The sequence below is a fragment of the Dasypus novemcinctus genome, chromosome 20 (assembly GCF_030445035.2).
Source record: "Dasypus novemcinctus isolate mDasNov1 chromosome 20, mDasNov1.1.hap2, whole genome shotgun sequence".
NCBI lineage: Eukaryota > Metazoa > Chordata > Mammalia > Cingulata > Dasypodidae > Dasypus > Dasypus novemcinctus.
The window spans coordinates 28,462,103-28,477,491 of record NC_080692.1 but is presented as its reverse complement, the minus strand read 5'-3'; the positions used below and the strand labels follow the sequence as shown (position 1 = coordinate 28,477,491).

Here is a 15,389-nt window from a genome sequence, read left to right as displayed (position 1 = left end):
TAGGAAATGGTTTCTGAAATCAAAAGCTCAGGAAACAAAAGGAAAAATAGATAAGTTTAACTTCATTAAAGTTAAAAACTTTTTTGCATTAAAGAGAAAACAGAATGGGAGAAAATATTTCCAAATCATGTCTAACTGGATTTTAATATCCTGAATATATAAAGAATTCCTACAATGCTATACCAAAAAGACAAACAACCTAATTAAAAAATGGGCAAAGACTTGAACGGACATTTCTTCAAAGAAGATATACAAATACTCATAACCACATGAAAATATGCTCAACTTCATTACTCATTTGGGATTTGAAAATTAAAGCCATAATGAAATACCACTTGGTGCTTACTAGGAGGAATATGTTAAAAGGAAAACTTTTCATACAATTTAGGATCTCACGGTTATTGAGTGATTCATGAATTGGGTAGCATCCCATTCGGAAAGTAGAAGGGAACTCCCCTGAGGGAGTGGTAAGGGGGAATTTATACAGGGTAAACATGGTAGCAAGCAAGGAAATGTTTGGAAAGGTTGACTTTAAGTTTCCATTTTACATTGGGGGTCTTACAGAGTAGGGAGCAGAAATGGTTTGGTTTGTATGGTATGTCAAATCTGATAATCTATCTCTCCTGGACTGAAGATGGTTTATTACCAGTTATTATTTATCTGCAGTTCTGTAGAGCATGTTATATTGTTCCGTTTTCTTGGAAACCTGTGCAGGTCAAGTTTTTTCCTGGAAAATCTTTTTTTTTTTTTTTTTTTTGGATGGGAGTCTCTTCCAGCAATGCCAATGCAGGTAGGCATTTTATTTTACTTAACTGCTGTTACTAAAAAAGATAGAAAATAATAAGTATTCACAAGGATGTGGAGAAATTGGAACCTTTGTACATTGCTAATGGGAATGCAATGGTGTTTTCCACTGTGGAAAACAGTTTGGGGGTTCCTTAAAAAGTTAAACTTAGAACTACCATATGACCCAGAAATTCCACTCCTAGGTATATACTCAAAAGAACTGGAAACAGGAACTCAAAAAGATACTTGTACACCAATGCTCATAGTTTTACTAGGTTGCAATAACAAACACCACACAATGGATTAGCTTAAACAATAGGAATTTATTAACTCATGTTTTTTTAGGCTAGAAGGCCAAAATAGAGATGTTAGCAAGGCAATGCTTTCTCCCTCTGTAACATTTGGTACTGGCTCCTGGTGATTTCTGGCATTTCTTGGCTTGTGTCCTTGCTTTGCATCACATGGCAATGTCTTCTTTCTTTTCTGGGTTCCATTGTCTTCCAGCTTTCAGCTCCTTCCCCATGGCTTTCTCTATGTCTGAATTTTTTTCTACTATTAAGGACTCCAGTAACTCAAATTTGGTTGGGCCACACCGTAAATAAAATACCATTTTTCAGAGATCCTGTTTACCCCTCAGGAATGTGGATCAAGACCAAGAACATGTGAAAATTGGTGTATATAATTCAATCCACCATAAACATTATTTAAAGTAGCCCAAATGTGGAAACAACCCAAGTGTCTGACAAAAGATGAATGGATTAATGAAATGTGGTATATACATACAGTGGAATATTATTCAGCCATAAAAAGTAATGAAGTTCTGAATGAAGAAAGCACAAAAATAATTAGAATATGGAAATTTGTAGTCAGAAATTAGAATACAGTTTACCATGAGCAGGTGCATGGGTGGGGAATGGAAGTTAAGACATAATTTCTTTTTTCAATACTGTTTTTAAAAATAACTTTTTGAGGCATAATTTATATAATATGACATTTACCCATTTAAGTGTACAATTCAATAGCTTTCAGTAAAATTCCAGATTGTATAACCATCACCATAATTCAAGTACAGAACATTTCCATCATACCAATAATATTCTTCTTGCCAGTTTACACTTACTCTCCTTTTTTACCTTTTGTCCCAGGCAACCACTAATCTACTCTCTGTTGCTATAGAATTTTCTTTTCTAGACATTTCATATATTAATAAATGGAATCATACATAAGGGATCTTGAATTTAGCATAATGATAAATTTGGCTGTCTTTCATTTAGCATAAGGTTTTGGAGGTTCATCCATGTTTTAGCATGTATAAGTAATTTGCTTCTTTTTATTGCTGATTAAACACAAATAAGTCTATGTGTGGACATATATTTTCATTTCTTTTGAATAGATATCTAGGAATGGAATTTCTGGTTTGTATGAAAAAATATTTTTCCCTTTTCCTGTCTTTCAGTTAGGTGTTTATTTTTCAAAAAATTTTAAATTATTTTACAAGTGAGTTAACAAAAGAATCATGCATCCCGTACAGGATTCCCATACATTGCCAACACCTTATATTTTTATGACATATTTGTTACAAATGAAGACAGAGTATCATCATAATATTACGGCTATCTATAGTCCATAGCTTATTACTATTGGTGTACTTTTCCCACAAGCCACCCTATTTTTTTTTTTTTTTTAAAAGATTTATTTATTTATTTTAATTTCCCCCCCTCCCCTGGTTGTCTGTTCTCGGTGTCTATTTGCTGCGTCTTGTTTCTTTGTCCGCTTCTGTTGTCGTCAGCGGCACGGGAAGTGTGGGCGGCGCCATTCCTGGGCAGGCTGCTCTTTCTTTTCACGCTGGGCGGCTTTCCTCACGGGCGCACTCCTTGCGCGTGGGGCTCCCCCACGCGGGGGACACCCTTGCGTGGCACAGCACTCCTTGCGCGCATCAGCACAGCGCATGGCCAGCTCCACACGGGTCAAGGAGGCCCGGGGTTTGAATCGCGGACCTCCCATGTGGTAGACGGACGCCCTAACCACTGGGCCAAAGTCCGTTTCCCATGCCACCCTATTTTTAACACTGTGAGTATTAGCACTGTATATTTGTTATAGTTCATGAAAGAACATTCTCATATTTGTACTGGTAACCACAATCCATCGTTTACTATGGGGTTCACTGTATTATATGGTCCCCTGTTTTCTACAATCCATTCAAAGTGTACACTTAGTTTCATCACCGGGTTGTGCTGTCATCACCTCAGTCCATTTCAGAACATTTTCATCAGTTCAAAAGAAAAAGTCTCATACCCCATTTATAACCCCCCATGATTGACCCTTAGCATTCATATAGTACCTTCTTTGCCAATGCTGTAAAAATATTACAATATTACTGTTAACTATAGTCTATACATTACATTAGTTTTATTTTTCTCATGTTTATCTCCATTTTCTTAACGTCTTGCAATAGAGGAACATTCTTGCATTTGTACTATTCATTATCCACCTCCAAAATCACTATGCTATATGGTCCCTAGATTATCCCTAGTTTTCTTTCAATCAACAATAACCTCTCTAGACTACCCCTTTCAGCCACAAGCACATTCATAAATCAACAGTGTTGATTATACTCACTATAATGTGTTGCCATCTACCTGTATGGTAAATTTATTTTAACTTTTTTTTTCTTTATTAGAGAAGTTGTGAGTTTACAGAACAACCATGCACAGAATACAGGATGCCATAGCTACCCCACTATGAACAGCTTGCATTGATATGGTACATTTGTTACATTTGATGATGGCACATTTGTACTGTTAAAGTCCATGGTTTAACTTAGGGTTCGTTGTGTAGTTCCATGGATTTCTTTTTAATTTTTTATTCTGTCACTATATATAAAACCTAACATTTATTTCCCCTTTAACCGCATTCAAATATATGTATATATATTTCAGTGCTGTTAATTATGTTTACAATATTGTGCTATCATTACTTCCATCCATTATCAAAACACTTCTATTGTTCCCAGTAGGAAGCCTGTACATTTTAAGCCCTGAACTCCTATTCCCTGTCTCCAACCCAACCCTTGGTAACCCATATCCTAGATTCTGATTCTATGACTTTGTTTATTCTAATTGTTTCAGATCAATGAAATCATATTTGTCCTTTTGTGTCTGGCTTATTTCACTCAACATGGTATCTTCAAGGTTCATTCACCTTGCCACATGTATCAGGATTTCATTCCATTTTATGGCTGAATGATATTCCATCGTGTGTATATACCTCATTTTGTTTATGCATTCATCATTTCATGGACACTTGGGTTGTTTCCATCTTTTGGCAATTGTGAATGCTGCTAGGAACGTTGATATGCAAATATCTCTTTGGTCCCCTGCTTTTCAATAATTTTGAGTATATACCTAGTAGTGGGAATGCTGGGTCACATGTTAGTTCTAGACTTAGCTTTCTGAGGAACTGCCAAACTGTCTTCCACAGCATCTGCATCATTTTTTAAATGTTTAAATTTTTAAAATTTTTATTGAAGTATACCATTCATACATGAATACACATAAAAAAATAAGTGTATAGTAAAGATTGCAAACTTACAAAATAAACATACATAACATCACACAGGGGTCTCATATATCACCCCTCCACCAACTCTTTGCATTGGTGTGAAACATTTGTTACAAACTATGCAAGAGCATTGTCAAAATATTACTATCAACTATATTCCTTATCTTACATTTGGTGTACTTTCCCCCCAACCCATACTATTTTAAAAAAATATGTGTTTGTGTTACAGATATTGTGAACTTGCAAAACAATCATACAGATGTGTAGATTTCCCATACAACTTCACAACCTGGTGGAACATTTGATACAGATTATGAGATAATATCATCAGACTATTACCACCGATCATGGTCCATAGCATACATTTGGCACACTTTTTCCATATACCTCCATTATCAACACAGTACAGCTTGGCATTGATGAAAGAATATCATAGTATTGTTGTTAACTACAGTCTATAGGTCACACCAATTGTAGTTTCCCCATGTTTCTCCATATTCCCATCACACTGCAATAGTGATGGAATCTGCTCTAGCTCACAGAAGGACTCTCTTACATTTGTACCCTTAACCACATTTCTCAACCGCCTCTGGGTTCACTGTGTTATTTGCATCTGCGTCATTTTACATTGTCACCAGCAATGAATGAGTGTCCTATCTCTCATCATTCTCTCCAAAACTTGTTATTTTCTGCTTTTTTCCCCCAATAGCAGGCATTCTAGTGGGTGTGAAATGGTATCTCATTGTGTTTTTTTAAAAATAAATCAATTCTATTGGTACATATTAATAAAGTATAAATCCATCCATAGTGTACAATCGGTGGTATTTGGTATAATCGCTTAGTTGTGCATTCATTATTTCAATCATTGTTTGAACATATTCATTATTCCAATAATAATAATAATAATAAAACAGACAAACAAACTCATCACCTTTCAATCTCTCTATGCTTCCCCTGCATACATACAGGGGAATAAACATAGCTGCTATTCTGTTTCCATCTTTCCAGTTTATTTGTATTCCCCTCCCTCTGAGATGGCTCCCTTATCTCTCTGCTCATTGTTTCTGCTTGCTCTTTGTGCTCGTTGTCTTTTTGCTGTGTCTGATTGCTGTGTCTGCTCATTGTATGCTTGTTGGATCCATTTGTTGTGTCCGCTCATCTTCTTTCGGAAGCACTGGGAACTGAACCCAGTACTTTCCATGTGGGAAGTGGGTGCCCACCACTTGAACCACACCCACTCCATGCTTGTTGCATCTGTTTGTTGTTTCAGCTCGTTGCATCTGCTCATCTTCTTTTGAAGGCACAGGGAACTGAACCCAGGACATTCCATGTGGGAGGTGGACACTCAATTGCTTGAGCCACATCTGCTCCCCATTATTTGTATTTATATTTTGTAAAAACAGTCTTACGTATTCAATATTATCTATATTTGTATTTCATATGAGGTTTCACTCTTATACAGACCTATGTTACATTTTTTAGCTTTACTTCTAGTAATATACATATTACTGTCATACCATATAATAGAAGTGCTAGTCATAAACACATGCTGTACTTTCACATTTTCTATTTCCAAAGATTTACAAATGACCTTTTTACCAATTCTACACAGATTAACCCTTAGCATTCCATTCACTACCTTGATTCTATTTTTCAGTGACCTATATTCTAGCTATTAAGCCCATGTGTTTACACACTATGTTTAGTTCATAACAGTACAATCATAAAGTAATTGTCCTTTTGTGTCTGGCTTGCTTCACTCAACATAATGTCCTCTGGGTTAATCCATGTTGTCATATGATTCGTGACTTCAGTTCTTTTTACAGCTACATAATATTCCATCGTGTGTATACGCTACAATCTGTTTATCCATTCTTCAGTTGATAGACACCTGCATTGTTTCCAACTTTTGGCAATCATGAATAAGGCCACTGTGAACATTGGTGTGCAGATGTCTGCTCGTGTCACTGCTCTCAGTTGTTTTGGATATATAGCTGGTAGTGATATTGCCAGGTAACTTGGCAAGTCTATATTCAACTTCTTTAGTAACTCCAAACAGTCCTCCACAGTGGCTATACCAGACTACATTCCCACCAACAGTGAATAAGTGTTCATATCTCTCCAACACTTGTAATTTTTCAACTTTTTAATAGTGGGCATCCCAATAGGTGTGAAATGATATCTCATTGTGATTTTGATTTGCATTTCCCTGATGCCTAATGATGTTGAACATCTTTTTATGTGCTTTCTGGCCATTTGTATATATTCTTTGGAGAGGTATCTGTTCAAGTCTTTTGCCCATTTAAAAATGGTATTGTCTGTCTTTTTGTTGTTAGGATGAAGGATTTCTTTATATATTCTGAATATTGAACCTTTATTGGGTATGTAGTTTCCAAATAATTTCTTCCACTGTGTATATGGTAATTTTATGTTCCTGATAAAGTCCTTTGAGGAAAAACATTTTAATTTGATGAGTTCCCATTTATCTATTTTTTTCACTCATTTCTTGTGCTTTGGGTGTAAAGTCTAAGTACCCATTGCCTAACACAAGGTCCTGAAGATGCTTCCCTACATTTTCTTCCAGAAGTTTGAAAGTTCTAGCTCTTAGAGTAATATTTTGATCCATTTTGAGTTGATTTTTTAAAAAATATGGTGTGAGGTAAGGGTCCTCATTCTTTTAAAAAACACTTGTATAACAGAAGTTGTGAACTTACAAAACAATCATACACATGTGTAGAATTCTCTTACAATAACCCTTCACCAACACACCATACTGTTGTGGAACATTTGTTATAGATTATGAGATAATATCAAGACTATTACCACTATCTGTGGGTCATAGTAGACATTTGGCATCTTTTTTTCCATACATGCCTATTATTAACAGTACATCTTTGGTATTGATGCAAGAATATTACAGTATTGCTGTTAAGTATAGTCCATAGGTTACATTATTTGTTTTTTTTCCCATGCTTCACCACCCTGCATTAGTGATAAATATCTCTTCTAGTTCACAAAAGGACATTTTTAGTATTTGTACTAAAATTGTGGTTAATCCACAATTCTCACCTGCCTCTGGGTTCACTGTGTTATTCGGTCCCTAGATTATTCTCTTTCAATTGACATTTATTTCCCTAGACTACCCTTTTCAGCCACAATCCCATTAATAAACCAGCTGCTACTCATTATAATGTATTACCATCAGTTCAATCCATTTCCACACATTTACAGTCAAGTTAATTAAAACTTCTACATACATTAAGCATCAGTACTCCTTCACAGCCCTCCTCTTCTCTCCTAATAACCTATACTCTAGATTTTAACTGTATCATTTATTCTTTGTATTTAGTTTAATTAGCGATACCATGCAATATTTGTACTTTTGTGTCTGGCTTACCCCACTTAGCATAGTGTATTCAAGATTCATCCATGTTATCATATGTGTCCTGATTTAATTTCTTCTTATTGCAGTGCAGTACTCCATCATATGTATATACCACATTTTGTTTATCCATTCCTTGGGTGATGGACACTTGGGTTGTTTCCATCTTTTGGCAATTGTGAATAATGCTGCTATGAATATTGGTGCAGATGTCTGTTTGTGTCAGTTTTCAGTTCTTCTGGATGTAGCCCAAGTAGAGAAATTGCTGGATCATATGGCAGTTCTATATTTAGCTTCCTGCAGAACTGACAAACTGTCTTCCACAGAGGTTGCACCATTTTAATTTCCTACCAGCAGTGAAGGAGTGTTCTTATTTTTCCACATCCGCTCCATCACTTATTGTTTTCTGTTTTTTTTATTAATGGTCATTCTATGTGGTGAGAAATGACATCTCATTGTCTTTTTGATTTGCATTTCCCCAATAGCTAGTGATGTTGAACTTTTTTTTCATGTGCTTTTTGGTCATTTCTATTTCCTCTTTAGAGAGATGTCTATTTAAGTATTTTGCTCATTTTAAATTGGATTGCTTGATCTTTCATTGTTGAATTTTATGATCCCTTTATATAGAATGGATGTCAAACCTTTATTGGATATGTGGTTTCCAAATATTTTCTCCCATTTAGTGGGCTGTCTTTTCACATTCCTTACAAAATCCTTTGTCACAAAAGTGTTTAAGTTTGAGGAGGTCCCATTTATCCATGTTTTCTTTCATTGTTCATACTTTTGATATAAGGTTTAAGAATGCACCACCCATGGCCCACTGGGTGGAACGTGGGAGAGTGTAGGCTATGATGTGGACCATTGACCATGAGGTGCAGCGGTGCTCAGAGAGGTATTCACCAAATGCAATGAATGTCTCATGATGATGGAGGAGATTGTTGTTATGGGGGGAGGAGTGGGGTGAGCGGGGTGGGGGGTATATGGGGACCTCATATTTTTTTAATGTAATATTAAAAAAAAAGACAAAAAAAAGAGAGAAAGATGTAGAGGAAAAAAATTAAAGAATGCACCACCTAACATCAGGTCTTGAAGATATTTTCCTACATTTTCTTCTAGGAATTTTATGGTTCTATCTTTTATATTTAAGTCTTTGATACATTTTGAGTTAATTTTTATATAAGGTATGAGATGAGGTCCTCTTTCTTTCTTTTGGTTATCGATATCCAGTTCTTCCAGCACTATTTGTTGAATAGACTGTTCTTACCCAGCTGGGTGGGTTTGGCAGGTTTGCCAAAAATCTCTTGGGGAATGGATGTGGCTCAAGCAATTGGGTGCCTGCCTCCCTTGTGGGAGGCCCCAGGTTTGGTTCCTGGTGTCTCCCAGGGAAGATGAGCAGACAATAGCAGACAGATGAGGTAGTCATCTTGGGGGGGAGTCGGTAAAAAAATCTCTTGACCATAGATTTAAGGGTCTATTTCTATCTGAACCATTAATTCAGTTCCATTGGTCTATGTGTCTATCTTTATGCCAGTACCATGCTGTTTCTTTTCTTTTCTTTTCTTTTTTTTTTTTTTAATCACTGTAGCTAGGTAATATGATTTAAAGTCTGGAAATGAGAGTCCTCCAACTTTGCTTTACCTTTTTAAGATGTTTCTGGCTATTTGGGACCCATTCCCTTCCAAATAAATTTTATAATTTTATTTTCCATTTATTTAAAAAATGCTGGTGGAATTTTTTTGAGAGTTGCATTGAATCCATATATCAATCTGGATAGAATTGACATCTTACTGGTATTTTGTCTTCAAATCCATGAGCATGGAATGTTCTTCTAATAATTTAGGTTTTTTAAAAATTTATTTTAACAGTGTATTGTAGTTTTCTGAATACAGGTGCTTTACACCCTTGGTTAAGTTTATTCCTAAATATTTGATTCTTTTAGTTGCTATTGTAAATGGAATTTTTTTCTCACTTCCTCTTCAGATTGTACATTACTAGAGTAGAGGAACACCATGGATTTTTGTGCATTGATCTTGTATCCTACCACTCTGCTGAAATCATAGCTCTGACACCTTTTTTTGGTAGACTTTTTGGGACTTTCTAGGTATAGCATCATATCATTTGTTAATAGCAAAAGTTTTGCTTCTTCCTTTCTGATTTTGATGCCATTTATTTATTTTTCTCATCTGATTTCTCTAGCTAGAACTTCTAGAACTATACTGAGCAAAGGTGGTGACAGTTGGCATCCTTGTCTTGTCCCTGATCTCAATAGCAAAGCTTTCAGTCTTTCACCATTGAGTGCAATGTTAGCTATGGGTTTTTTATATATGGCCTTTATCATTTTGAGAAAATTTCCCCCAATTCCTACATTTTGCAGTTTTTTTCTATTTTTAAATTTTTTAAAAAGATACTTAGGTTATACAAATATCACATAAAGAAATATAGATGATTCCTATATGTCCAGCTCCCCATACCTCCAACATTTTCCCACATTAACAACATCTTTCTTTAGTGAGGCACATTTGTTACAATTGATGAACACATTTTAGAGCACTGCCACTAAGCATAGATTAAAGTTTACATTGTAGTTTACAGTCTCTCCCACCCAATTCTGTAGGTTATGGCAAGATATATAATGGTATATATATATAAAATGCATCTCTTGTTGCAGTGTCATTCAGGACAATTCCCAAGTTTCAAAAATGCCCCTGTATTACACCCGTTTTTCCCTCTCCCTTACCCCAGAACTTCCGGTGGCCCCTGCCTGCACATCAATGATATAATTTCTTTTATTACTAGAATCACAGTAAGCCAATAGTAGAATGTAAGTCTACTTTAGTCCATAGTTCACTCCCCAATCCTGAGAATTCTGGAATGGTGATGTCTACTCCACCTCTAATTGAGATGGGCTGTTATCCCATAGGGCTGATAGATGGGGCTCTCTTGTTTAGTCTCTATATATTTGTGAATTCTCCCTTTTTCTGCCTCTTTTTGATTTCCAACTTTATTCGGTTATGATTGAGTAATTCTTTGTATAATTTTAATCTTGTTAAATTTGTTGAGATCTGCTTTGTGATGCAACATATGGTCTATCCTGGAGAAAGATCCATGAACACTTGAGAAGAATGTGTATCCTGCTGTTTTGGGGTGCAATGTTCTATATATATCTATTAGGCTTAGTCCATTTATCATGTTATTCAAGCTTTTTGATTGTTTATTGATCCTCTGTCCAGATGTTCTGGTCAATACTTAGAGTGGTGTATTGAAGTCTTCTACTGTTATTGTAGAGACAGCTATTTCCCTCTTCAGCTTTGCCAGTGTTTGCCTCATGTATCTTGGGGCACCCTGGGTAGGTGCAAATACATTTATTATTGTTATATCTTCTTGGTGAATTGCCCCTTTTAGTAATATATAATGTCCTTCCTTGTCTCTAATAGTAGTTTTCCTTTTAAAGTCTATTTTTTTTTTGGTTACTGCATGGATGGGATATCTTTTTTTCCAGCTTTTCACTTTCAGTCTATTGGAGTTCTTAGGTCTAAGGTGAGTCTCTTGTAGACAGCTTATAGATGGCTCCTATTTGTGTATACTTTCTGCCAGTCTGTGCCTTTTGATTGGGAAGTTTAATCACCCTGTGCTCTCCTTACAGGGCACACTCCTTGTACGTGGGGCTCCCTTACCTGGGGGGCACGCCTGAGTGGCACAGCACTCCTTACATGCATCAGCACTGCATGTGGGCCAGCTCACCACATGGGTTAGGAGGCCTGGGTTTGAACCCTGGACCTCCCATGTGGTAGGCAGACACTCTACCCATTGAGCCAAGTCCGCTTCCCATGATCCTTTCTTTTGCTTCCTCAATTCTGCTGTTATATGCTTATGATGTATTTTTAAAAATTTGTAAAATATTAATTTATTCAAGTATATCATTCATACATAAACATACATAAACAATAAATGTATAACAATAGTTGTGAGCTTATAAAACAAACATATAACATCATGCAGGACTCTCATAACTCACCCTACCACCAATAACTTGTATTGTTGTTAAACCTTTTTAACTAATGATTAAAGAGCATTGTCAAAGTATTACTACTAACCAAAGTATTTTTCCCCAACCAACCCTATTATTACCTTGATATCATTTATATATGAACATACATAAACAATTAAGTGTATAGTAAAAGTTGTGAGCTTACCAAGCAAACATGCATAACATCATACAGGGATCCCATACTTCAACCCCCCAACAATACCTTGCATTGTTGTGAGATGTTTGTTACAAATTATGAAAGAATATTGTCATAATCTTACTACTAATTATAGTCCTTATCTTACATTTACATTTGGTGTATTTTCCCCCAACCCACCCTAGTATTATTTTTTATTTTATTTTTTTAAAGATTTATTTATTTATTTCTCTCCCCTTCCCCCTCCACCCCGGTTGTCTGTTCTCTGTGTCTATTTGCTGCATCTTCTTTGTCTGCTTCTGTTGTTGGCAGCACCGGAATCTGTGTTTCTTTTTTTTGTTGCGTCATCTTGTTGTGTCAGCTCTCCGTGTGTGCGGTGCCATTCCTGGGCAGGTTGCACTTTCTTTCGCGCTGGGCGGCTCTCCTTACGGGTGCACTCCTTGAGCGTGGGGCTCCCCGACGCGGGGGACACCCCTGCGTGGCACGGCACTCCTTGCCTGCATCAGCACTGCGCATGGGCCAGCTCCACACCGGTCAAGGAGGCCCGGGGTTTGAACCACAGACCTCCCCTGTGGTAGATGGACGCCCTAACCACTGGGCCAAGTCCATTGCCCCCATGTGTTTTTTTACTATTTGTATTTCTTCTTTGGACAAATGTCTATTCAAGCCTTTTGCCCATTTTTTAATTGGGCCATTTGTCTTTTTATTGTTGAGTTGTAACATCTCTTTATATATAATGGATATTAAACCCTTATCGGGCTGTGAAGGCAGAGAAAGCTTCCTGGAAGTTCAGGCGGGGCTGTATCCTGGATCAGGATGCTTTGTTGCCTCTCCTGCTGGGTGACAGAACTGGGCTTTCGGCAGAATTGTGGAAGTGTGCGTTTTAATCTTGTTGGGCCTTAGTCAGTGAGTTAGGGCAGAAAAGGGGGGTGTTATTTGCAAGGGGCGCCCCATCCCCTGACAGCTCGAGGAAAAGGGCTGAAGTAAGGGCTGCCAGGAGGGAAGAGGAAGACTTTTTTTTTTTGAAAGAAAGTTTTTATTTTTTCAACATAATCCAATTCTCATGTCTTTCATCTTAATCTAATTGGAAAAATTTTCTTTTTCAGCCACATTAAATTTACAAAAAAGTTCTTCCACATTACACTAAAGTATTCCTCATGATTTATTTCCAGTGTTCAGATATTTAAGGAATAAAATAATTTTAATGGGTCTTATTTAATTAACTCCTTCAAATACACATTATCCAAAACCTGTCTAGGTCAATAAAGTTTTATCCTGCAGTCTTCTATGCAGACTCTGCCCAACTGTTCCAAGGTCGGTGGAATTGAGGTTCTTCCGAGTTTAATGTTACAGGCTCACCGTTTTCCATTGCGCCAATCCATCTTTGTTAAAATTCTTCCTCTGCTTGTTTGCTGCAGGACTGCTTGAGCTGCTGCAACCGCTCAGTGGTTTCAGAAACAGGTCGCTCTCCATGTACCTTATTGTCCCTTGTACGGATATTAACAGTGCCACTGGTTTTCTCTTTTTCACTGGTTTTCTCTTTTTCACCAACAACTAGGATGAAGTTATATTGTGCCAACTGTGCATTTCCGATCTTCTTATTCAATGTGCAACCTGGATCCCGTTCAATGTCTGCCAGAAATTTAGCCTCATGGAATTCTTGCCGTACCTTTTGGGCATATTCATCACATGTTGGCCCCACTGGAACTACCATTATCTGGCGAGGAGAGAGCTTTTCTGAGAGCGGGCAAGAGTTGAGACTCCCTGTGGAAATAGTAAAACTTTAGGGCAGGGCTGCCCGGGCGGTGGAGGGTCGCATGAACGGGATGCAGGGCACCTCCCTGGCTGGGCTTCTGCGAACTTGGGGCGGAACTTGGGAGGGATGGGACATGCGGTTTAGGGGCGGAGGCCTCGGTGAAACTGCCCCGCCTCTGTCCACTGTAGCGCTCACTGTTGCTGCTTAATAAGTGGTTTCTAAAAGAAAAATAACCAAAAATCTTTATCGGACTTGTGATTTCCAACCATTTTCCAGCCATTGAGTCAGCTGCCTTTTCACCCGCTTTTTTTTTTTTTTTTGTCTCATATCAATTTCTTTTAATGCCCATATAGAAAATTGATCTGTCTTAATTGACTTGAAAAGGAAATTTCTAGGTGTAGAAATGTTTTTTCTCAAGTTATTCTTTTTCTCAAACTGGATTTGGTAGAGGCTTCAGAGGAGCAGGCTGACGCTCGAGTGCTGGCAGTCAGACCTGGGTCCTGGGGCTGGTTCCCACAGGGATAAGGAGTCTCCTGGGCTGCTGCTTACAGCAGTGATCCCTTTTGGGATTAGGCTGGAGGGTTCGATTTCCATTACAAGGATGTGAGGAACCTGCTGCCATAGCAGGAAATTAATAAATAAGGGACCATAATTACCACCTGAAGAAGTCTTTAAAGTTTGAGTATTTGAGTAATACAGACCACATCTGTGCCCTGATTGTCTGTCTCTGAAAGCTGCACTGTTAAGTCAAAAAATTTCTGTTTTGCAAGTTTCCATATGTCAACAGTAATGTAGAAGTTAAATCATGGTCTTCTCCCAAAAGGAAGGGAAATAGTTCTTCATAGGAGTCTTTTCTTTGTATCTTAAATGTCCATGATCACAAAAACTTCTGGCTTCTCTTCACTATAGACCTGCGTTGCTGAATATGTTATTGCCTTGACTTTGGTCCCCTGGGGGACCAAAGTGTCCCAAATTGTCTCATTGCTTGGACAATGAGAACTCTACTCCCCACCCAATTGACTGTAATTTGAAATTTCTTTGATCAACACTGAGTACTTTCACTTCCTGGGGTATAAAGAACTCATCAGCACTGAATTTATAAAGCTACTCATCCAAAAAGTGGAACAGAAAAGACTGTAAGTCATCTCCTTGGGTTTCTACTTCTACTGTTTGAAGGGGCTCAACAGACCCAGCATCTGTCATGTAAACAAACATGGCCATTGCACATTGCTCAAATGCTTCCTCCAGGGTATCTCTCCATGTGTGTAATTGAACATCAGCTGTATGATCCAAATACTTGTACTTCCGATTCACTAGAAGCTACTTGGCCTTGACTGCCTTTTACTCCTCATTCAGATTGGTCTCTCACATCTTCCTCAGGCTGCACCATGATTTTAGCAACCCCCAAAGCTCCTAAAAAAATGTAGGGAAACATCTTCAAGACCTGGTGGTAGGTGGAGGAGTCTTAAACCTTACACCAAAAGCATGAGCAACAAAAGAAAACATGGATAAATGGGACCTCCTTAAACTTAAACATTTCTGTGATTCAAAGAACTTCATCAAGAAGATGAAAAGGCAGCCCAGTCGATAGGAGAAAATATTTGGAAACCACTTATCCGATAAGGGTATGATTTCTGTCCTGTATAAAGAGATCATACAACTCAACAATAAGAGAGCAAGCAATCAAATTTAAAAATGGGCAAAAGATTTAAATAGACAT

General features: G+C 37.4%; 1 pseudogene; it reads right to left on the bottom strand.

Annotated features, from left to right (window-relative positions):
* Positions 1–14,532: 14,532 nt before the first annotated feature.
* Positions 14,533–15,059, bottom strand: LOC101442706 (protein archease pseudogene; annotated as a pseudogene).
* Positions 15,060–15,389: the final 330 nt, after the last annotated feature.